Here is a 21,927-nt window from a genome sequence, read left to right as displayed (position 1 = left end):
ATGGGTAGTACAAGAGTAGATCTACCACGAGATCAAGGAGGCTAAACCCTAGAAGCTAGCCTATGGTATGATTGTTGTATATGGAGTTGATTGCCTACGGACTACAACCCTCCGGTTTATATAGACACCGGATAGGGTTAGGGTTACACAGAGTCGGTTACAAGGGTAGGAGATCTTGAATATCCGCATCGCCAAGCTTGCCTTCCACGCCAAGGAAAGTCCCATCCGGACACGGGACGAAGTCTTCAATCTTGTATCTCCATAGTCCAGGAGTCCGGCTGAAGGTATAGTCCGGCTACCCGAACACCCCCTAATCCAGGACTCCCTCAATGCCGCTCCATGAAAGTATGCCAAGTTTCATTAATTTCAGACGAGTTTTCGATTTACTAGAATTTAAAAAAGAGGCATCTCAATGTTTTTCCGGCAATCAACAGTGCCCTGGTGTTTGAAATTCCTTCCCATTTATTGCAGGGGACCTAAGCATGCACCCAAGGGCACATATCTGATTTTTCAACCAATTTATATGCACTGGAGCATGTGCATGTAGTTCAAATTTGAATTTAGCACATAAATGCATTGAAAACTCAGTTAATGCATAAAAATGTCCAAACAAACCCCAAAAATCACAAAAAATGAGCACAACACTCCTGTTGTTCTATGTTGACACGAGAAAAAATTTGGAAGCAATAAGAGGCAGTGGATATCGTTTCGTCCCGAAAGGAGGGACGTTCCCTACCGAAACCATGATGCTCGTTGTGAGAAGCTCTGATTTGTGAGACGCATATACCCAAACCTGCCCCAAACGGGACAAAATTCATACCACGGCATGTTGATGCCGCTCCATGAAAGCATGCCCACTTTCGTGAATTTTAGATGAGTTTTGGATTTACTATAATTTAAAAATGAGGCATCTCAATGTTTTGCCGGCAATCAACGGTGCCCTGGTGTTAGAAATTCATTCCCATTTCTTGCATGGGACCTAAGCATGCACCCAAGGACACATATTTTCTTTTTTCAACCAATTTATATGCACTTGAGCACGTGCATGTTGTTCAAATTTGAATGATGCACATCAATGCTTTGAAAACTCAGTCAATGCATAAAAATGACCAAACGAACCCCGAAAATCACAAAAAATTTACACAACACTCCTGTTGTTCTATGTTGACACAAGAAAAAATTTGAAAGCAATAAGAGGCAATGGATATCGTTTTGTCCCCAAAGGTGGGATGTTCCCTATCGAAAACCATCATGCTTGTTGTGAGAAGCTTTGGTTTGTGAGAAGCATATACCCAAACCTGCCCGAAATGGGACAATTTTTTTACCACGGCATGTTTCATGAATTTCAGACGGGTTTTGGATTTACTAGGATTTAAAAACTAGGCATCTCAATGTTTTGCCGGCAATCAATGGTTCCCTGGAGTTTGAAATTCATTCCCATTTCTTGCATGGGACCTAAGCAGGACACAGATTTGATTTTTCATCCAATTTATATGCAATAGAGCATGTGCATGTAGTTCAAATTTAAATTATGCACATAAATGCATTGAAAACTCGGTTAATGCATAAAAATGTCCAAACGAACCCCGAAAAATCACAAAAATTCACACAACACACCTGTTGTTCGATGTTGACACAAGAAATAAATTTGAAAGCAATAAGAGGCAATGGATATCGTTTCGTCCCCAAAGGTGGGACATTCCCTACCGAAAACCATCATGCTAGTTGTGAGAAGCTCCGGTTTGTGAGAAGCATATACCCAAACCTGCCCCAAATGGGACAAAAAATTTACCATGGCATGTTGATGCCGCTCCATGATAGCATGCCAAGTTTCATGAATTTCAGACGGGTTTTGGATTTACTAGAATTTAAAAACCAGGCATCTCAATGTTTTGCCGGCAATCAACGGTGCCTTGGTGTTTGAAATTCATTCCCATTTCTTGCATGGGACCTAAGTATGCACCCAAGGACACAGATTTGATTTTTCAACCAATTTATATGCACTCGAGCATGTGCATGTAGTTCAAATTTGAATTATGCACCTGAAATGGCTAGAAAACCAATTTAATGTATAAAATGTTCAAACGAACCCTGAATAATTCCAATTCTTTTACGACACACATATAGTTGCATGTTCACTCCAGATAAAAGGTCTAGCAATTCAAACACCGTCCATTGCGTTGTAACCCCATTGTGTAATTCAAATCAAGATGAAAAATCAAGTAGATCGCAGACAGTTTATTATCAACCACCGTGTGAGATGCAGCACTAAATATGCTGGAGCACCGTCGGTGTATAGTACGCCTATGGCTTACGCGAGAAGGTGCGTCGGCTATAGTCCACAGCCGGTGTCTCAAGCACACTAGCTCGCTCCCCAAATATCATTTCACTGTTCAATCATCGCCGGTGAAAGATGGGCACGTGGACCCGCGTCATGAGGGCAACTTCGGTAGCCCACTCCGGCGAGAGCGCGGCCGCAGCCGCCATCCGCGTGCTAACAAGGTGCATGAGCGCGGCTGAAATCTGCGACTAGGCGGCAAAAGCAGCCCAAATGGCCGCTATTGCTTCTCAGGTGGTGGAAGCAACATCTGCCTCGGGGATAGCAACTGGCGAGAGCGGCACAGCAGCTGTCCGTTCCGCAGCGGCGGCCTTAGCCCTAATGGAGGCCGCCAACGACCATGTCAAGGCCGCCCACGCCCAGCTCCTGGTGGTCACCGCACAAATCGAACGAAGCTTCTCTGACAACGGTCGGCAACCTACGGCCGAAGATCTGGCAATCACAAAGAGCGTTCGAGCAGGCGTCCGTTTCTCCGCCGCATACCTTGCGACGACGGAGCCCGTTCAAGCCCAAATCGCGTCTGCCCACGCCCACCTCGTGGCGGCCTATTCGAAAGAGATGGCGGACACGAATGGCTAGATTTTTGTCGAGTATGGTGCGATGGATGCCATGGAGCCCCGTCCCTAGGAGACCGTTGGGCGCGAGCTGGACATGGAGGTGGCGGTGGAGATCGACGAGCACCAGCCGTAGTAGTACTCTTTGTTTTGTTTAATAAAGAGCGCCGGCCTTTAATTTGTTAGAGTAATGTTTAAGTCAGCTAGCTCTGTTTAATTGCTGAACTTGCTCGATTAAGAAGTGTAGGTGTGTTGTAGTCTCCGTTGTGTACCGAGATTATGCAATGACGTGGATGATTGCTGTAACCATGGAAATTCGAACCAAAACTTTTGACGTTCAAACTCATCACACACGGGTGAAGCTATCTGAATCGTTTGTGATGTCCACATATTGTACATAGTTCTGAATAAGGGACCGTGTCTGATGACAATTTGCGCGCCAGATTTTTTGCTGAAGCGATTCCAAATTTTTGGCTTCCACAGAAATATCTACCTCTTGAGCACTGTGTTGGTTTTCCCTTGAAGAGGAAAGGGTGATGCAGCAAAGTAGCATAAGTATTTCCCTCAGTTTTTGAGAACGAATGTATCAATCCAGTAGGAGACTACACGCAAGTCACCTCGAACCTACACAAACAAATAAGAACCTCGCAACCAATGCGATAAAGGGGTTGTCAATCCCTTCACGGTCACTTACGAGAGTGAGATCTGATAGAGATAATAAGATAAATATTTTTGGTATTTTTATGATATAAATTGAAAGTAAAGATTAAAAAGTAAAATAGATTGGAAACTTATATGATAGAAGATAGACCCGGGGGCCATAGGTTTCACTAGTGGGTTCTCTCAAGATAGCATAAGTATTACGGTGGGTAAACAAATTACTGTCGAGCAATTGATAGAAAAGTGCATAATTATGAGAATATCTAGGCATGATCATGTATATAGGCATCACGTCCGCGATAAGTAGATCGAAACGATTCTGCATCTACTACTATTACTCCACACATCGACTGCTATCCAGCATGCATCTAGAATATTAAGTTCATAAGAATAGAGTAACACATTAGGCAAGATGACATGATGTAGAGGGATAAACTCAAGAAATATGATATAAACCCCATCTTTTTATCCTCGATGGAAACAATGCAATATGTGCCTTGCTGCCCCTGCTATCACTAGGAAAGGACACAGCAAGATTGAACCCAAAGATAAGCACTTCTCCCATTGCAAGAAAGATCAATCTAGTAGGCCAAACCAAACTGATAATTCGAAGAGACTTGCAAAGATAACAAATCATACATAAAAGATTTCAGAGAAGAATCAAATATTGTTCATAGATAATCTTGATCATAAACCCACAATTCATCGGATCTCGACAAACACACCGCAAAAAGAATTACATCAAATAGATCTCCAAGAAGATCGAGGAGAACTTTGTATTGAGATCCAAAGAGAGAGAAGAAGCCATCTAGCTAATAACTATGGACCCGAAGGTCTGTGGTAAACTACTCACACATCATCGGAGAGGCTATGGTGTTGATGTAGAAGCCCTCCATGATCGATTCCCCCTCCGGTGGAGCTCCGGAAAAGGCACCAAGATGGGATCTCTTGGGTACAGAAGGTTGCGGTGGTGGAAATAGGGTTTCGTGGTGCTCCTGGATGTTTTCGGGGTATATGGATATATATAGGAGGAAGAAGTAGGTCGGTGGAGCTGCGAGGGGCCCACGAGGGTGGGGGCGCGCCCAGGGGGTAGGCGCGCCTCCCTGCCTCATGGCCTCCTCGCTCCTCTCTTGACGTCGACTCCAAGTCCCCTGGATCACATTTGTTCCAAAAATAACTCTCCCGAAGGTTTCATTCCGTTTGGATTCCATTTGATATTCCTTTTCTGCGAAACACTAAAATAGGAAAAAATACAGCAATTTGCACTGGGCCTTGGGTTAGTAGGTTAGTCCAAAAAATCATATAAAAGTGTATAATAAAGCCCATTAAACATCCAAAACAGATAATATAATAGCATGGAACAATCAAAAATTATAGATACGTTGGAGACGTATCAAGCACACCCAAGCTTAATTCCTGCTCGTCCCCGAGTAGGTAAATGATAAAAACCAAAATTTTGATGTGGAATGCTACCTAGCATAATTCTCAATGTAATTTTCTTTATTGTGGCATGAATATTCGGACCTGAGAGATTCAAGACAAAAGTTTAATATTGACATAAAAACAATAATACTTCAAGCATACTAACTAAGCAATCATGTCTTCTCAAAATAGCATGGCCAAAGAAAGTTCATCCCTACAAAATGATATAGTTTTGTCAAGCTCAATTTTCGTCACACAAGAATGCTCTCATCATGCACAACCCCGATGACAAGCCAAGCAATTGTTTCATACTTTAGTAATCTCAAACTTTTTTCAATTTTCACGCAATACATGAGCGTGAGCCATGGATATAGCACTATGGGTGGAATAGAATATAATGATGGGGGTTATGTGGAGAAGACAAAAAAGGAGAAAGTCTCACATTGACGCGGCTAATCAACGGTCTAGGGAGATGCCCATCAATTGATGTCAATGCAAGGAGTAGGGATTTCCATGCAACGGATGCACCAGAGCTATAAATGTATGAAAGCTCAGCAAAAGAAACTAAGTGGGTGTGCATCCAACTTGTTTGCTCATGAAGACCTAGGGCATTTGAGGAAGCCCATTGTTGGAATATACAAGCCAAGTTCTATAATGAAAAATTCCCACTAGTATATGAAAGTGACAAAACAAGACACTCTCTATCATAAAGATCATGGTGCTACTTTGAAGCACAAGTGTGGAAAAAAGGATAGTAGCATTGTCCCTTTTTATTTCTCTTTTTTGGCATTTCTTTTTTTATTTGGCCTTCCCCCTTTTTTATTTGGGACAATGCTCTATTAATGAAGATCATCACACTTCTATTTATTAACAACTCAATGATTACAACTCGATACTAGAACAAAATATGACTCTATATGAATGCCTCCGACGATGTACCGGGAAGGGCAATGAATCAAGAGTGACATGTATGATAAATTATGCATGGTGGCTTTGCCACAAATATGATGTCAACTACATGATCATGCAAGGCAATATGACAATGATGAAGCATGTCATAAATGAAAGGGTGGAAAGTTGCATGGCAATATATCTCGGAATGGCTATGGAAATGCCATAATAGGTAGGTATGGTGGCTGTTTTGAGGAAGATATAAGGAGGTTTTTGTGTGATAGAGCGTATCATATCATGGGGTTTGAATGCACTGGCGAAGTTTGCACCAACTCTCATGGTGAGAAAGGGCAATGCACGGTACCGAAGAGGCTAGCAATGATGGAAAGGTGAGAGTGTGTATAATCCATGGACTCAATAGTAGTCATAAAGAACTCACATACTTATTGCAAGAATCTACAAGTCATCAAAAACCAAGCATTACGTGCATGCTCCTAAGGGGATAGATTGGTAGCAAAAGACCATCGCTCGTCCCCGACCGCCACTCATAAGGAAGACAATCAAAGAACACCTCATGTTTCAAATTTGTTACACAACAGTTACCATATGTGCATGCTACAGGACTTGCAATATTCAACACAAGTATTTCTCAAATTCACAACTACTCAAGCACAACTCTAATATTACCATCTTTATATCTCAAAACAATTATCAAGTATCAAACTTCTCATAGTATTCAATGCACCTTTTTATGAAAGTTTTTATTATACCAATCTTAGATGCCTATCATATTAGGACCAATTTTATAGCCAAAGCAAATTAACATGATGTTCTAAAGGACTCTCAAAATAATATAAGTTATGCATGAGAGATCAATAATTTCTATAAAATAAAACCACCACCATGCTCTAAAAGATATAAGTGAAGCACTAGAGCAAAATTATCTAGCTCAAAAGATATAAGTGAAGCACATATAGTATTCTAATAAATTCTGATTCATGTGTGTCTCTCCCAAAAGGTTTGTACAGCAAGGATGATTGTGTTAAACTAAAAAGCAAAGACTCAAATCATACAAGACACTCCAAGAAAAACACATATCATGTGGTGAATAAAAATATAGCCTCAAGTAAAGTTACCGATGGACGAAGACGAAAGAGGGGATGCCTTCTGGGGCATGCCCAAGCTTAGGCTTTTGGTTCTCCTTTAATTTTACCTTGGGGTGCCTTGGGAATCCCCAAGCTTAGTCTCTTGCCACTCGTTATTCCATAATCCATCAAATCTTTACCCAAAACTTGAAAACTTCACAACACAAAACTCAACAGAAAATCTCATGAGCTCCGTCAGTATAAGAAAAGAAACCACCACTTAAGGTACTGTAATGAACTCATTATTTATTTATATTGGTGTTAAACCTAATGTATTCCAACTTCTCTATGGTTCATACCCTCCGATACTAGCCATAGATTCATCAAAATAAGCAAACAACACACGAAAAACAGAATCTGTCAAAAACAGAACAGTCTGTAGTAATCTGTAGGTTTCGAATACTTCTGTAACCCCAAAAATTCTGAAATAAGTTGGTGGACATGAGAAATTTGTCTATTAAGCGTCTCCAAAAATAATCAACCTAATCGCACTCTCCAGTAAAAAATGGCAGTAAATCACGTGAGCGCTAAATTTTCTGTTTTTTACAGCAAGATCGCAAAAACTTCCCCCAAGTCTTCCCAAAGGTTCTACTTGGCACAAACACTAATTAAAAGCATAAAACCACATCTAAACAGAGGCTATATGAATTATTTATTACTAAACATAACCAAAAAAGCAAGAAACAAAAATAAAATTGGGTTGCATCCCAACAAGCGCTATCGTTTTACGCCCCTAGCTAGGCATTGATAATTTCAATGTTGCTCACATGAAAGACAAGAATTGAAGCACAAAGAGAGCATCATGAAACATGTGACAAAAACATCTAAGTCTAACATACTTCCTATGCCTAGGCATCTTATAGGCAAACAAATTATAATAGCAAGCAAAAACTAGCATACGCAAGGAAGCAGAAAGAAACAATAGCAATCTCAACATAACGAGAGGCAATTTAGTAACATGGAAATTTCTACAATCATATTTTACTCTATCATAATAATTATATGTGGGATCATAAGAAAATTCAACAAAATATTTATCACATAATATATTCTTAACACGATCCACATGTATGCAAAGTTGACACTCTTCCAAAATAGTGGGGTTAAAATTAACTAAAGTCATGACCTCTCCAAACCCACTTTTATCAAAAATTTCATAAGATTAAACATTCTCCAAATATGTGGGATCTAAAGTTGACACTCTTCCAAACCCACTTTCAATAATATTGCGAACACTATTATCTATCTCATATTCATCATGGGGCTTAAATAAATTTTCAAGCTCAAAAGAAGAATCACCCCAATCATGATCATTGCAACAAATAGTAGTCATGGCAAAACTAGCATCCCCAAGCTTGAGGTTTTGCATATCGTTCACACAATTGACATTAAGAGAATTTTTAATAACATCATTGCAATCATGCTTTTCATCAAAGGAACTATCAAGTATGGGTGCAATAGCAACGATCTCATGTTTAACATAAGGAACTATAGCAAATTCATCTTCATAAATATTGGCATCATGGCCACAAGAATAGAAAGCATCATGTTCATCAAGGGATATTTCAATCAAATCATCAGAATCCTAATTATCTATAGATTCATGCATATCATTATTTTCTTCCGAAGCAACGGTCATTCTTTCAATAAATTATTTGACATACTCATTATAAGCATAGTTTTCATAGCAATATTTAAGTATGTAAAAATTTTCAGATTCATAGACAGTAACATCATACTTTTCAATCAAAGAAGCAACTTCATAAGCACCCTTAAAAGCAACAAATTCTTCAATTTTTTCGATATCGTAGTAACTATAAACACCCTTTGCATAGCAAGATAAGATTTCATTGTTATTAAACTCACATAGGTAGGGGAGGTGTTTTTTAGGGTTCTTAGAGCAACAAGTAAAATCATAAATTTCACAAAGATTACAAGCATAACACAACAATCTGTTTATTTGATCCCATAAGATTCTCACTTTTTCAGACAAATGGTGACACACAAAATGAGCATGCTCATCTAAAGATTTCCCATCAACTAGGCTAGTTGGGGTTTCTGCACGAGCGCATAAGGATCGAAGATGATCCAAGTAAAACACTTGAAGTGGATCCATATCAATAGATTTTTAGCAAGCAAAGATGCAAGCAAATAGAATGCACATGGAAACACAAACAAAGATACATACGGGAAGAAGGCGAAGAAAAGGAAAAGGTGAAGTGGGGGATAGGAAAACGAGAGGCAAATGGAAAATAATGTAATGCGAGGGATAAGAGTTTGTGATGGGTACTTGGTATGTCTTGACTTGTGCGTAGATCTCCCCGGCAACGGCGCCAGAAATCCTTCTTGCTACCTCTTGAGCATTGTGTTCGTTTTCCCTTGAAGAGGAAAGGGTGATGCAGCAAAGTAGCGTAAGTATTTCCCTTAGTTTTTGAGAACCAAGGTATCAATCCAGTAGGAGACTACACGCAAGTCACCTCGAACCTACACAAACAAATAAGAACCTTGCAACCAACGTGCTAAAGGGGTTGTCAATCCCTTCACGATCACTTTACGAGAGTGAGATCTGATAGAGATAATAAGATAAATATTTTTGGTATTTTTATGATATAAATTGAAAGTAAAGATTGCAAAGTAAAATAGATTGGAAACTTATATGATAGAAGATAGACCCGGGTGCCATAGGTTTCACTAGTGGCTTCTCTCAAGATAGCATAAGTATTACGGTGGGTAAACAAATTATTGTCGAGCAATTGATAGAAAAGTGCATAATTATGAGAATATTTAGGTATGATCATGTATATAGGCATCACATCCGCGACAAGTAGACCGAAACGATTCTGCATCTACTACTATTACTCTACACATCGACCGCTATCCAGCATGCATTTAGAGTATTAAGTTCATAAGAACAGAGTAACACATTAGGCAAGATGACATGATGTAGAGGGATAAACTCAACCAATATGATATAAACCCCATATTTTTATCCTCGATGGCAACAATACAATACGTGCCTTGCTGCCCCTGCTGTCACTGGGAAAGGACACCGCAAGATTGAACCCAAAGCTAAGCACTTCTCCCATTGCAAGAAAGATCAATCTAGTAGGCCAAACCAAACTGATAATTCCAAGAGACTTGCAAAGATAACAAATCATACATAGAAGATTTCAGAGAAGAATCAAGTATTGTTCAAGGATAATCTTGATCATAAACCCACAATTCATTGGATCTCGAGAAACACACCGCAAAAAGAATTACATCAAATAGATCTCCAAGAAGATCGAGGAGAACTTTGTATTGAGATCCAAAGAGAGAGAAGAAGCCATCTAGCTAATAACTATGGACCCGAAGGTCTGTGGTAAACTACTCACACATCATCGGAGAGGCTATGGTGTTGATGTAGAAGCCCTCCGTGATCTATTCCCCCTCCGGCGGAGCTCCGGAAAAGGCCCCAAGATGGGATCTCTTGGGTACAGAAGGTTGCGGCGGTGGAAATGGGGTTTCGTGGTGCTCCTGGATGTTTTCGGGGTATATGGATATATGTAGGAGGAAGAAGTAGGTCGGTGGAGCTACGAGGGGCCCACGAGGGTGGGTGGCGTGCCCAGGCGGGACAGGCGCGGCTCCCTGCCTCGTGGCCTCCTCGCTCATTTCTTGACGTCTACTCCAAGTCCCCTGGATCACGTTTGTTCCAAAAAATAACTCTCCCGAAGGTTTCATTCCGTTTGGAGTCCGTTTGATATTCCTTTTCTGTGAAACACTGAAATAGGCAAAAAAACAGCAATTTGCACTGGGCCTTGGGTTAGTAGGTTAGTCCCAAAAATAATATAAAAGTGTATACTAAAGCCCATTAAACATCCAAAACAGATAATATAATAGCATGGAACAATCAAAAATTATAGATACGTTGGAGACGTATCAAGGAGCACCTTGCCATTTGCTAGCTACGCCGGTTAAGCATGCTTGGTTTACCTGTTGCGTGTGCTGCTCCTGCCTTTCCTTCACAAATTCTAGTGAATTGTGCTATCTAATTTTACCATGCAATCTGTTGCTCTAGTGTATATGTTCTATATGTCATGCAGTGTGGTGCTCACTTATTAAATGTTTTGTTAATTAGTTGTCGCCTTCAGTTAACTGTTTGGTTCAATTCTGCAAATGTGATGTTCAATTCTTTAGGCTGCAATTTTGTGTTGTCTTCCATGTGAGAAATAAATCGAATTTATCTTTACAAAATACATTAGAAACGAATACAATTGCTATATTTCCAAGTTGTCAAGCATGCTTGGTTTGGTTATACATTGTGCAATGTGGTGCCCAGTTAACGTTTGGTTCATTTGTGTAGTGGTGTTTAGTTAACTGTTTGGTTTAATTCTGCAATGCGATGTTCAATAGTTGTGGGTGCATTTTGTTATTGTATACCATGTGAGGAATAAATTGAATTTGGCATGTAGTAAATACATGAGAAACGAATACAATTGCTACAATTGGTTGTAGTTAACTATTTGGTTGACTATCTAATCTTCTATTAGGAGTATGTTATATTGTGCAATGTGGTGCTCAGTTAATGTTTGGTTCATTTGTTGTGGTGTTTAGTTAATTGCTTGGTTCAATTCTGCAATGCGATGTCCAATTGTCATGGGTAGAATTTTGTATTGTTGTACATGTGAGGAATAAATCGAATTTGGCTGCACTTAATACATGAGAAACATATACAAGTGCTATGTTTCCTAGTTCTTAATCATGCTTGGTTTGGGTAATTGGGTTTTCCGCGTGGCTTGAATTAATCTGATGAATCTGCAATGTGCTTATTTTTCATCAACATATTTTACTGATAGCATGCGAACCCTTACTTAAACTGATGACTAACTACCTTATATGTGTTGCAGGGAAACAATAGGAAGCACTGAGGTTTACAATCGAGGTTAGCACATGCATGGTCCATTCTCTAATAGCACATTATTGTGCAATTGCAGGAACCATTCAAATATTTTGGTTTTTAACAATTTGGTCTTGCACATGTAGGTCCTGCTGTCAGAGGTTTTGACCCACTGTTCGACCGTTTTTGCATATGGGGAAATGAGTTGTCCATGAATATCAATCAAATCAAGAAACTTAGAAAGATTGTTAGGATAAAGAAATTAGCGACAAAAAACAACAAGATCTTTGTCTGCACAATGAAGAAGACATCAGTTCACTACAAGATGGTACTAACTATTATACCTTGCCTTTTTTATTCCTTTGCCCCATTTCCAATATAGAGAAGATATTTATGCACATCCTTGTTTTCATGCCTTTCCAAAGCAGTTCACTGATGATTACCTCTCAAACCACCTCTATGGTCAGGAGGCAAGGAAGGTATTCATACAACACCCACGGTTCATTATTGAAGTGTTCCTGAAGAGGACGAAGGATGGACGGTCAATCATCCACTGGCACTGGCCTAAAGTTGCCAAGACCTTCAACATGAATGAAGGCTCAATATTCGCCTTCCGCTTCAGCGGTTTTCCAGATGAAATGCATCTATCTATATACCCTCTATGATGCTAATTTCGAAAGGTTCTACATGTTGCATGTGGAACTTGCTGCTGGTGCAGTTGTGTAATGGGGTAGCTGAGTGCTGAAGCTATATCATGTTGTACTCTGATGTATTTTAATTATGAAACTCTGCTTTCTTAATATGGAAATGAAATATATTGTGTGCTTAATATGAAATGTCAATTAGATTAATAAATGGATTATGAATAATCGAATAATTAGCCTGCTAATGGAGAATTAGCCTGCTAATTGGGTTTTGCTATCCCAAACAGTTGTTGAAAAAATACCATGGGCGATGACCTGAGGCAAAGCACACAGTTTCTAGGAATAAACCGTGTTGGATCAATGAAAAATCACACACGACTTTCTCTTGAAAACTGTTTGTGTTAGGCCACCTTGCGCAAACGTTTATGACATGAAAACTATGTGTGATGGACAGCCTTTGCCATACAGTTTCTTCTACGGACCATGTGTGATACATTCAATAACACAAACGATTTTACGAAAAAAAACAGTGTGTGATGTACCTGTGAACGGAAACGTTTTCCTTGGAGTGACTGTGTGGGATGTGCATACGGACGAAAACATTTAGAGGGGACTGACTGTGTGGGATGTACTTGCGACCGAAAACAATTTCGCCGTATGATTGTATTTTTAGCTCTACTGAACGTATTTCCGTATTTGAGCACTCGACGGTCGCACACGTTCTCATTTTGCCGAGCGTGCGTGCTAGGAGGGCATATCCCCGACGGTTTCTGGGTCGTGTGGGAAGGACCCCCCTATCACCCACACTCACTTGGCGACGGTTCCAAATGCCGTCGCGGAAAGGGGTTAAAAACCGTTTGTTTAGGACCGATGTGCACCAGTGTGAACTGGTTTACCAAAATATATTTCATATACTAGTACATGCTAAACCTGTTATGTGTCTGCTTGTTTCTTCTTTTAGAATGCTGACAGAATATTGGGGAAGAGTGCCTTATTAAGAAATGGTAAAGGAAGTAATGCAGATAAAGTTCAGGATAGTGAGATATCCTTGTTGGAATCCAACAAAGCTGATAAAACAGCTAAGGAAGACTATCTTGAAAATAGTGAGACAACCCCAAAGTCCTGTCTTGGTTTAGTGTTCGAGTTACTAGCCACTACCGCTTGCACAAGCTATTCAATTTCACTGTCTAAATTTGTTTGGTTTCTTGAGTCTCAACTACAAACTGAAAGACATCGATCAGTTGTGCTACAATAAGAAGCTTTGGTCGTTGCCTGGCATGCTTGGAATAACTAATGGTAGATGGGTGAGGACTAGATCTGCGTAGAGTGTTGCGACGGTGCATTGCCACCTGGGTTATATCCAGCAAGACATTAGCTGGTGGCAGGAAACAGGTGAGGGAAGATGCGTGGATTTTACAGTTCACCCATGTGGAGCGCGGGAAGCGTTCGCTGGAGCGCAGGAAGACTAAGTGGAGCACACACAGAACCCGAATACCGTATCCGGTGCCACGTGTTATTTATCACACAAGTGCTAACATAAGGAAATGTATGTGTAACTTACTAATCATCACACACAAGTACTCGCAGACGCATCGTGTGCGATAGTCCTAGCCAATGCAAGCAACTAGTTTGCATTTTCAAAGTTTTTTGTACACACAGAATCACACACGAACTAACTGTATTAACCGTCTGTGTTGTAATTTCTCATCGCAAATAGTTGATCCGAGTCGGTTATTTTCCACGTATCACACACATCTTGTTAAGTTGAACCATTTCTGTTGTGTTCGCTAATCAAAAGCAGTTCGTCCGAGTGAACCGTATGCCCTATATCACACACACCTTGATCTGGCTAACCGTTTCTATTGCACTCCCTAATAGCAATAAGTTCATCGGAGCGAACTGTATGCCGTATATCGCACACACATTGATACGGCTGCCCGTTTCTGTTGTTCTGCCTCTTCGCAAACAGTTCGAACGGGTTAACCGTGTGCCATGAATCGCACACGCAACTAAAATCTGAACCATGTTTCATAGCTCTTCCATCGCAAACGTTTTGCACCTTCTTTGACGGTTTTTACATCCCCGTTTATGATTAATGCATCGCACACAGTTTCGTCAAAGGATCTCTGATCATAGTGTCGTGTTAGTAGCATCCTGCAATAGTGATACTTAGTTTTCTTTGATGCTTATGTGGAAATGAAGTAAATCTGTAAGGGCTCCTTAGAATTGGAGGATTCTATAAACGCAGGGAAATGAAAAACACAGGAATAGGATAGGAATGCACATGCAAAACTGAGCATTTGGAAACATAGGGTTTCTGTCAACCTGGGTGTTTGGTTCACATGAATTGGAAGAACACAGGAATTGAGAAACATGGTGAAATTAAATTCAAACCACATGAAAATGAAAAAAATAAGAATCTTATTATGCCAGTAAAGCAATTAGTCCTGTTCTTCATGCATATTAATTTCAAAAGGACGTCCAAGTGGATATTAAAATTCCTACGTTTTTTCTTTAAAAGAGACACCAAAGGAAAAAAAATCATCTAGGTTTGCTTTGCTCCACTCCTTCTAACCAAATGCATGAATAGTAGTACCATAGGAGTTCCATAGCAAAGGAACCCTGAGGGATCAACATGAATGTAGAGTAACAAAGTGATGCAACGAGTGTACAACCTCTTTGGCATAGCCTTGTCGACCTCAGCATCATTGGGTTGGACGTGGCGGATGGTGATGCTGGTGTGAGTGTCGAAGGCAGGGAAGAAGATCAGAGGCCTCTGGAAACGGCACCGAGGGTAATGCTCCGTTCTGATGGATGGTTCCGTCGTTGGTGCAGCTCCGATGAGGTCTACGGTGGCGAGGCCGAAGTAGGACAAGATAGACAACATTAATCTGAAGTGGGACTCTAATATCATCTACAATAGATGATGTAAAATACATCACCAAAAAGTGCTAGATGTAAAACGCATCAGCCGCGCATCAGCCGCGCCGACAGATGTTGTAAATGCTGTTCATTCTTAACTTAACTAAAGAAACTGAACTTCACAGTCAAAACTGAATTTTACTGTCGAAACTGATTGAACTAGTAGCAGAGCATTGCAATAGATGTTTAGGACGTTCGAGCACTCGTAGCAGAGATGCAGTGATCTAAATCAGCAAATGCTCGAGCAGGGAACACACTAGCAGAGAGCAAGTCGTGCAGCAGCAATACGAGCGAGTGGTAAAGCAGCAACTCCTGTAGCTGTCAGAGGTCGTGCAGCAGCAGCAGCGCGGGCGAGAGCAACAACAGAGCAGTAGCATGAATGAGAGCAACAGTGGAGCAGTAGTGCGACCGACAGCAATAGCAGAGCAGAGCAGCAACATGAACGAAAGCAAGAGCGGTGCAGTAGCGCGACCGATAGCAAGAACAGAAGGTTGCGGCGGTGGAAATGGGGTTTCGTGGTGCTCCTGGATGTTTTCGGGGTATATGGATATATGTAGGAGGAAGAAGTAGGTCGGTGGAGCTACGAGGGGCCCACGAGGGTGGGTGGCGCGCCCAGGCGGGACAGGCGCGGCTCCCTGCCTCGTGGCCTCCTCGCTCATTTCTTGACGTCTACTCCAAGTCCCCTGGATCACGTTTGTTCCAAAAATAACTCTCCCGAAGGTTTCATTCCGTTTGGAGTCCGTTTGATATTCCTTTTCTGTGAAACACTGAAATAGGCAAAAAAACAGCAATTTGCACTGGGCCTTGGGTTAGTAGGTTAGTCCCAAAAATAGTATAAAAGTGTATAATAAAGCCCATTAAACATCCAAAACAGATAATATAATAGCATGGAACAATCAAAAATTATAGATACGTTGGAGACGTATCAAGGAGCACCTTGCCATTTGCTAGCTACGCCGGTTAAGCATGCTTGGTTTACCTGTTGCGTGTGCTGCTCCTGCCTTTCCTTCACAAATTCTAGTGAATTGTGCTATCTAATTTTACCATGCAATCTGTTGCTCTAGTGTATATGTTCTATATGTCATGCAGTGTGGTGCTCACTTATTAAATGTTTTGTTAATTAGTTGTCGCCTTCAGTTAACTGTTTGGTTCGATTCTGCAAATGTGATGTTCAATTCTTTAGGCTGCAATTTTGTGTTGTCTTCCATGTGAGAAATAAATCGAATTTATCTTTACAAAATACATGAGAAACGAATACAATTGCTATATTTCCAAGTTGTCAAGCATGCTTGGTTTGGTTATACATTGTGCAATGTGGTGCCCAGTTAACGTTTGCTTCATTTGTGTAGTGGTGTTTAGTTAACTGTTTGGTTTAATTCTGCAATGCGATGTTCAATAGTTGTGGGTGCATTTTGTTATTGTATACCATGTGAGGAATAAATTGAATTTGGCATGTAGTAAATACATGAGAAACGAATACAATTGCTACAATTGGTTGTAGTTAACTATTTGGTTGACTATCTAATCTTCTATTAGGAGTATGTTATATTGTGCAATGTGGTGCTCAGTTAATGTTTGGTTCATTTGTTGTGGTGTTTAGTTAATTGCTTGGTTCAATTCTGCAATGCGATGTCCAATTGTCGTGGGTAGAATTTTGTATTGTTGTACATGTGAGGAATAAATCGAATTTGGCTGCACTTAATACATGAGAAACATATACGAGTGCTATGTTTCCTAGTTCTTAATCATGCTTGGTTTGGGTAATTGGGTTTTCCGCGTGGCTTGAATTAATCTGATGAATCTGCAATGTGCTTATTTTTCATCAACATATTTTACTGATAGCATGCGAACCCTTACTTAAACTGATGACTAACTACCTTATATGTGTTGCAGGGAAACAATAGGAAGCACTGAGGTTTACAATCGAGGTTAGCACATGCATGGTCCATTCTCTAATAGCACATTATTGTGCAATTGCAGGAACCATTCAAATATTTTGGTTTTTAACAATTTGGTCTTGCACATGTAGGTCCTGCTGTCAGAGGTTTTGACCCACTGTTCGACCGTTTTTGCATATGGGGAAATGAGTTGTCCATGAATATCAATCAAATCAAGAAACTTAGAAAGATTGTTAGGATAAAGAAATTAGCGACAAAAAACAACAAGATCTTTGTCTGCACAATGAAGAAGACATCAGTTCACTACAAGATGGTACTAACTATTATACCTTGCCTTTTTTATTCCTTTGCCCCATTTCCAATATAGAGAAGATATTTATGCACATCCTTGTTTGCATGCCTTTCCAAAGCAGTTCACTGATGATTACCTCTCAAACCACCTCTATGGTCAGGAGGCAAGGAAGGTATTCATACAACACCCACGGTTCATTATTGAAGTGTTCCTGAAGAGGACGAAGGATGGACGGTCAATCATCCACTGGCACTGGCCTAAAGTTGCCAAGACCTTCAACATGAATGAAGGCTCAATATTCGCCTTCCGCTTCAGCGGTTTTCCAGATGAAATGCATCTATCTATATACCCTCTATGATGCTAATTTCGAAAGGTTCTACATGTTGCATGTGGAACTTGCTGCTGGTGCAGTTGTGTAATGGGGTAGCTGAGTGCTGAAGCTATATCATGTTGTACTCTGATGTATTTTAATTATGAAACTCTGCTTTCTTAATATGGAAATGAAATATATTGTGTGCTTAATATGAAATTTCAATTAGATTAATAAATGGATTATGAATAATCGAATAATTAGCCTGCTAATGGAGAATTAGCCTGCTAATTGGGTTTTGCTATTCCAAACAGTTGTTGAAAAAATACCATGGGCGATGACCTGAGGCAAAGCACACAGTTTCTAGGAATAAACCGTGTTGGATCAATGAAAAATCACACACGACTTTCTCTTGAAAACTGTTTGTGTTAGGCCACCTTGCGCAAACGTTTATGACATGAAAACTATGTGTGATGGACAGCCTTTGCCACACAGTTTCTTCTACGGACCATGTGTGATACATTCAATAACACAAACGATTTTACGAAAAAAAAAACTGTGTGTGATGTACCTGTGAACGGAAACGTTTTCCCTGGAGTGACTGTGTGGGATGTGCATACGGACGAAAACATTTAGAGGGGACTGACTGTGTGGGATGTACTTGCGACCGAAAACAATTTCGCCGTATGATTGTATTTTTAGCTCTACTGAACGTATTTCCGTATTTGAGCACTTGACGGTCGCACACGTTCTCATTTTGCCGAGCGTGCGTGCTAGGAGGGCATATCCCCGACGGTTTCTGGGTCGTGTGGGAAGGACCCCCCTATCACCCACACTCACTTGGTGACGGTTCCAAATGCCGTCGCGGAAAGGGGTTAAAAACCGTTTGTTTAGGACCGATGTGCACCAGTGTGAACTGGTTTACCAAAATATATTTCATATACTAGTACATGCTAAACCTGTTATGTGTCTGCTTGTTTCTTCTTTTAGAATGCTGACAGAATATTGGGGAAGAGTGCCTTATTAAGAAATGGTAAAGGAAGTAATGTAGATAAAGTTCAGGATAGTGAGATATCCTTGTTGGAATCCAACAAAGCTGATAAAACAGCTAAGGAAGACTATCTTGAAAATAGTGAGACAACCCCAAAGTCCTGTCTTGGTTTAGTGTTCGAGTTACTAGCCACTACCGCTTGCACAAGCTATTCAATTTCACTGTCTAAATTTGTTTGGTTTCTTGAGTCTCAACTACAAGCTGAAAGACATCGATCAGTTGTGCTACAATAAGAAGCTTTGGTCGTTGCCTGGCATGCTTGGAATAACTAATGGTAGATGGGTGAGGACTAGATCTGCGTAGAGTGTTGCGACGGTGCATTGCCACCTGGGTTATATCCAGCAAGACATTAGCTGGTGGCGGGAAACAGGTGAGGGAAGATGCGTGGATTTTACAGTTCACCCATGTGGAGCGCGGGAAGCGTTCGCTGGAGCGCGGGAAGACTAAGTGGAGCACACACAGAACCCGAATACCGTATCCGGTGCCACGTGTTATTTATCACACAAGTGCTAACATAAGGAAATGTATGTGTAACTTACTAATCATCACACACAAGTACTTGCAGACGCATCGTGTGCGATAGTCCTAGCCAATGCAAGCAACTAGTTTGCATTTTCAAAGTCTTTTGTACACACAGAATCACACACGAACTAACTGTATTAACCGTCTGTGTTGTAATTTCTCATCGCAAATAGTTGATCCGAGTCGGTTATTTTCCACGTATCACACACATCTTGTTAAGTTGAACCATTTCTGTTGTGTTCGCTAATCAAAAGCAGTTCGTCCGAGTGAACCGTATGCCCTATATCACACACACCTTGATCTGGCTAACCGTTTCTATTGCACTCCCTAATAGCAATAAGTTCATCGGAGCGAACTGTATGCCGTATATCGCACACACATTGATATGGCTGCCCGTTTCTGTTGTTCTGCCTCTTCGCAAACAGTTCGAACGGGTTAACCGTGTGCCATGAATCGCACACGCAACTAAAATCTGAACCGTGTTTGATAGATCTTCCATCGCAAACGTTTTGCACCTTCTTTGACGGTTTTTACATCCCCGTTTATGATTAATGCATCGCACACAGTTTCGTCAAAGGGTCTCTGATCATAGTGTCGCGTTAGTAGCATCCTGCAATAGTGACACTTAGTTTTCTTTGATGCTTATGTGGAAATGAAGTAAATCTGTAAGGGCTCCTTAGAATTGGAGGATTCTATAAACGCAGGGAAATGAAAAACACAGGAATAGGATAGGAATGCACATGCAAAACTGAGCATTTGGAAACATAGGGTTTCTGTCAACCTGGGTGTTTGGTTCACATGAATTGGAAGAACACAGGAATTGAGAAACATGGTGAAATTAAATTCAAACCACATGAAAATGAAAAAAATAAGAATCTTATTATGCCAGTAAAGCAATTAGTCCTGTTCTTCATGCATATTAATTTCAAAAGGACGTCCAAGTGGATATTAAAATTCCTACGTTTTTTCTTTAAAAGAGACACCAAAGGAAAAAAATCATCCAGGTTTGCTTTGCTCCACTCCTTCTAACCAAATGCATGAATAGTAGTACCATAGGAGTTCCATAGCAAAGGAACCCTGAGGGATCGACATGAATGTAGAGTAACAAAGTGATGCAACGAGTGTACAACCTCTTTGGCATAGCCTTGTCGACCTCAGCATCATTGGGTTGGACGTGGCGGATGGTGATGCTGGTGTGAGTGTCGAAGGCAGGGAAGAAGATCAGAGGCCTCTGGAAACGGCACCGAGGGTAATGCTCCGTTCTGATGGATGGTTCTGTCGTTGGTGCAGCTCCGATGAGGTCTACGGTGGCGAGGCCGAAGCAGGACAAGATAGACAACATTAATTTGAAGTGGGACTCTAATATCATCTACAATAGATGATGTAAAATACATCACCAAAAAGTGCTAGATGTAAAACGCATCAGCCGCGCATCAGCCGTGCCGACAGATGTTGTAAATGCTGTTCATTCTTAACTTAACTAAAGAAACTGAACTTCACAGTCAAAACTGAATTTTACTGTCGAAACTGATTGAACTAGTAGCAGAGCATTGCAATAGATGTTTAGGACGTTCGAGCACTCGTAGCAGAGATGCAGTGATCTAAATCAGCAAATGCTCGAGCAGGGAACACACTAGCAGAGAGCAAGTCGTGCAGCAGCAATACGAGCGAGTGGTAAAGCAGCAACTCCTGTAGCTGTCAGAGGTCGTGCAGCAGCAGCAGCGCGGGCGAGAGCAACAACAGAGCAGTAGCATGAATGAGAGCAAGAGTGGAGCAGTAGTGCGACCGACAGCAATAGCAGAGCAGAGCAGCAACATGAACGAAAGAAAGAGCGGTGCAGTAGCGCGACCGATAGCAAGAACAGAGCCGCAACGCAAGCGAGAGCCAGAGCAGCATCAGCAGCAGCAGCGCGAGTGCAAGCCGGAGCAGCTGTAGCTAGTGCTGGTGTGGAAATGGCCGCGGAGGAAGCAACGACATGGGGGAGAGATGCCGTGGATGAAGTGGCCAGCGACGATGCCATCGATGGAGACCCGCCATGGCTGCTCGGTATCGAGCACCAACAACCCCATGAGATCGAATAAAAGATAAAATGCAACGGTTAGTGCAGAACCTCCTTGGTGGCGCCGATTTGGCCTCGGCTTCATCGGAGGAATTGGTGACGGTGTTGCCGTTTCGATGGGGCAGCTCAAGACGGTGTTGTGGGGATGGAGGTGGTGTGATAGACGAGGCGAACGTCAGGGCAACTCCTTGGAGGTGGAGGACGGGGCGGCTGATCCGGTTGGACGACGAGATCGTTGACAGATCCTCATCCGGTGCGGTGGATGAGGGACGGCGAGCTGTTACGGTGGATGATGTCGTCAGGGAAGAGTCTCCGGCTGGGCGGCCGTCGGGAGGCCGGCGGA

The sequence above is a fragment of the Triticum urartu genome, chromosome 7A, assembly GCF_056163025.1.
Source record: "Triticum urartu cultivar PI428250 chromosome 7A, HENAU_Tu73, whole genome shotgun sequence".
NCBI classification, from domain to species: Eukaryota; Viridiplantae; Streptophyta; class Magnoliopsida; order Poales; family Poaceae; genus Triticum; species Triticum urartu.
Note: the sequence above shows the minus strand (reverse complement) of the source record.